Raw genomic sequence first — 4,344 nt, forward strand, 5'->3', positions numbered from 1 at the left:
CGACCGCCGCCATCGTGGCACCGAGATAGTTCACGTTTCCCGGCTCAAGGTTTTTAACGGCCGCGACGAACTCTGAAACGCGGCCGGGCGGCCGCTTCTTTCAACGAGGGGGATAATAGTGTGAGCTGAGTTTGTGTTTTGCCGCCTGCTAGGAAATATTTGTCCCCATTGGTATTAATCATCAATACCAGTACCTTGCGGCTACCACATCATCTGCTGTACGTACTCATCATCACCGGCACAACCTCGTCTTCGGCTAATCATCATCAGCAGGGACGCTGGGTTGCCATCTTGGTTCGTCCCCGCATGACGCGTCGGAATAAAGGAGCTGCGAAAGCAACGGTCCCGTCACCACCTATCTACGGCCTGACAATATAAATATATATTGCGGTAATCCGGCAATAGTGGCGGTGGACAATCCCACCCGATGGACTTGTGCCTGCTGAGGATGAAGATGTGGCGCGAGATGAGCTAGGATAGAACATGGCGGACTCGGTTGGGTTAGATGTGCGCATCCGGATCGGCTGAGCAGCGGGCCTTGGCGGAGCGGGACTCCCAGTAAAGGTGTGGTTTAGGGTGCACTGTGTCTTTCTGGGGAACCGCGGCCGGGTGCAAGAACCCCGGTACCACAATATATATATATATATATATATATATATATATATATATATATATATATATATATATATATATATATATATATATATATATATATATATATATATATATATATTGCCACAAACCATACATTGGGTTTGTTTATTTGTGTTTTGCTTTTACCGACCGGCTGCGCCGGTCTGTGTTATCTCTGCGCCAAGGGAAGCGCGCGTTCCATTCTTTTTTTCGGTGCCGCATGTGTTATCTGTTGTAATAGGGAGAGCATTCCGATCTAACGTAAACAGCCCAGAATAATCTTCTTGGATCTACTATGTTCTCGATGCGAATCGACGTTTCGAGAACCACGCGCCCCAAAAGATAAAAAAGACATCCCCCTCGCGAGGGGCACGATCAAATGCACAGCATTTCCGAGGGGGTGCGCCGGCAAGTCGTATCTCTCGATCGCGGGACCCGTGTCGCCATCTTTTGGAGGCGCGGGACAACTTGTGGCGCTTTCGAAACAAACGAGAAATGAGTGAAGGATATAAGGCGCTTTCGGTGCATCGAAATCTGTGTGGGTTTCGTGGCTCGGTCGGTAGTGCGCCGGGCACCTTGCGCTCCGCCCGCGGCGTCATGGGTTCGAAACCGGGCGCCGGAAACTGTTATTTCTTCCTGGCTGCGGACTACGACAAGGCGCGCCTGCGGACTACGACAAGACGCGCATGCGGACTACGACAAGGCACGCCAACGCCGCGTGACATTGTGAGTTACTAAAATGCTATGCATTTAAAAGCCGGCAGTGCGGACGCCGGGGCATTCGATTCGACGACACTCGTCTGTGCAAGTCACTTTGTTGACCGCTGCTTCGCCGCCTCTGTATTCGTTTGAGTTGTTAGGGGAGCACAAGTTCGCTACAATAAACGTGTTTCTCATTCAAGACAACTGCATCGTCCTTGTCTTCGTGACATCTGGTGGAGGTGCGGGGTACGCACCCTTCATGCCCACTACAACCTCGGGAAGCCGCCAAGCAAGTCCAACAAAAGCCAGCCCCCGCCTGCAAGATTTACCACCCGAGTTCGGTTTGATGCCAGAAGGGCCCAAGAAAAGGAACGCTGCAACCAACACCATGTAGCAAGAAACAACATCGCCAATCGTCCTGCAGCAGCCCCGGGAATCGCCATCGTTCCGGGGAGCCCCCGCTGAAGACCCCGAAGAATGGTTGGAGAAGCTGGAGCGCGTCCGCATCTTCAACAGGTGGGACGACGAAGAAACCTTCCGGCATGTCTTCTTTTACTTATAAGATGCTGCTCGAACTTGGTTCGAGAACCATGAGAGTTCTTTGACCGACTGGACTCACTTCAAAAGGGAGTTGCTGAAGACATTCACTACCGTTGTGAGAAAAGAGCGAGCTGCGCTTTTGCTTGAAACTCGGACACAACACCCCAACGAAGGGGTCGTGATCTTCGTTGAGGAGATGAAGCAACTATTTCGCCGCGCGGACCCCGAAATGACGGAAGAAAAGAAGTTACGCTTCTTGATGCGCAGTGTGAAGGAGGAGCTGTTTGCTGGACTTGTCCGCAACGCGCCCAAAACCATCGCTGAATTCGTGACCGAAGCCAGCACGATTGAGAAGGCTCTCGAAATGCGTGCTAAGCAGTATGACCGGAACTTTGTTGGCGCGGCCGGTGTGAACTATATCGACAACATGCGGATTCCGGCTGATAGCCTGCGCGAGACCATCCGCGCACTAGTGAGAGAGGAGCTGCGGAAACTTTCCCCGACAACGCCACAACCCCAAGTCGCTCGCCTAACTGACGTGATCCGGTAAGAAGTTCAAAACGCTTTGGGAACTTCTGTGGCATCCGAAGTACACTGCGAGCCCCAAGCTATGACGTACTCCGCGGCTGTTCACCGACCCCGCCGTGCTCCAACACGTCGTCAAGAAGCACGTCGTCAAGAGGCCCCGCCCTACCGCCGCCCACTGTCGCCCGCCCGACACCCGGTAGCACAAACCCAGACGCCGAGGAAGACTGACGTATGGCGAACACCGGATAATTGTCCTCTGTAATACCACTCCGGAGAGGCCGACCACATCTACCGTCGCTGCCCATACAAGAGACTCGGACTACGTAGTTTCTCCGTCGACGCACCACGCCCCCGACCCGGCCAGCACCCATGTGAGATTGAAGAATACCTGTCGAACACCAGCCAAGGACCAGCCCGTTTCAACCGTTCGCCGTCGCCCTACCCGTACAAGTCGCCGGATCGCCGTAGCAGTGCTGACTTCGCACGTGGAAAGTCTCCCCGCCCACGTGGAGGAAACTAAAGGCGGCAAATTCTGGAGGTGAAGTTGCTCTACGGCGAAAAATTGGAAACCCTCCAACGACGCAAGGACGCGCTGAAGACAGTGATTCCCGACATGCCCTCATTCCGACGACCCGACCTAACCCTGACGAGACTCCCGAACACGACGACAGCTACACGGCGCGACGCGTACCCGACCTGACCGAGACGTCCGTCGAGAAGACGACGAAAACGACGATGCACAGTGCCCGACCATCAACACGTACAAGCAGAGATACGACGCCCCGACGAACCCGGAACTCGATGAAGACTGCATCTGACGTCAAGGTGTCTATCGACGGGTTTGACGTCGTCGCCCTCGTAGACACGGGAGCTGACTATTCGGCAATGAGCGGACCATTTGCGTTTAAACTGAAGAAAGTTATGACCAGATGGGACGGTCCGCACATACGCACAGCAGGAGGCCACCTCGTGATGCCAAGTGGAACGTGCACATCGCGCGTCACCATAGACGGCACAACGTACCCTGCGGCGTTCGTCGTTCTGCCTAACTGCTCCCGCGACGTGATTCTCGGAATGGACTTTTTGACGGACAACGTCGCAATAATTGATCTGCAGAAGAAGTCGATAACATTTTCCTCCGATCACTCCACGACGCCGCAGCTGAACCCCGATCACCGTGCTGCTGTCAGGATCGCCGACGATCACATCACCCTGCCACCCCGCGCAAGCTTGATGATCGCCGTCTACTGTGAGGATGCTTCTTTTGACATCGACGCTATCGTAGAGAGTGATCGAAGGTTGCTTCTCGACCGCGGTGTCTCCGTCGCAAGAGGCATTGCGCACTTTAGGCAACGCCTATCTCACGTTTTGGTGACTAATTTCACAGAAGAGTACCAGCATTTAAACAAGGGAGCTGCAATTGCGTTCGTCGAAGAAACGTAAGAAGCAAGTGATGTGATCGCGGTCGCCGACTTTGAACGCACACCCGTAGATACCTTCAAGCTCCCGCAGCCATTCGACGTGAATCCGGCGCTACTGCAAGAACAACGGAAAAAATTATTGGCTTTGCTGCGTCGCTATAGCGAATGTTTTTCTTCGAGCGCAAAACTACGTCAGACCCCTCTAGCGAAGCACCGAATAATAACCGAAGATGGAGCCCGACCTACCCGACAGTCACCGTACCGCGTCTCTTCACACGAACGGAAAGCCATCCGGACTCAAGTCGACGACATGCTCAGCGACGACAATATACAGCCATCAAAAAGCCCCTGGGCTGCGCCCGTTGTACTCGTAAAGAAAAAAGACGGCACATTAAGGTTTTGCGTTGACTACCGGCGATCGAACAAAATCACGAAAAAGGACGTGTACCCCCTCCCCCGAATCGACGACGCCCTCGACCACCTCTGCCACGCGAAGTACTTCTCATCGATGGACCTGAAG

The sequence above is a fragment of the Haemaphysalis longicornis genome, unplaced genomic scaffold (assembly GCF_048455015.1).
Source record: "Haemaphysalis longicornis isolate Haplotype H1 unplaced genomic scaffold, Haemaphysalis longicornis Haplotype H1 scaffold_59, whole genome shotgun sequence".
In the NCBI taxonomy this organism is placed as follows: Eukaryota; Metazoa; Arthropoda; class Arachnida; order Ixodida; family Ixodidae; genus Haemaphysalis; species Haemaphysalis longicornis.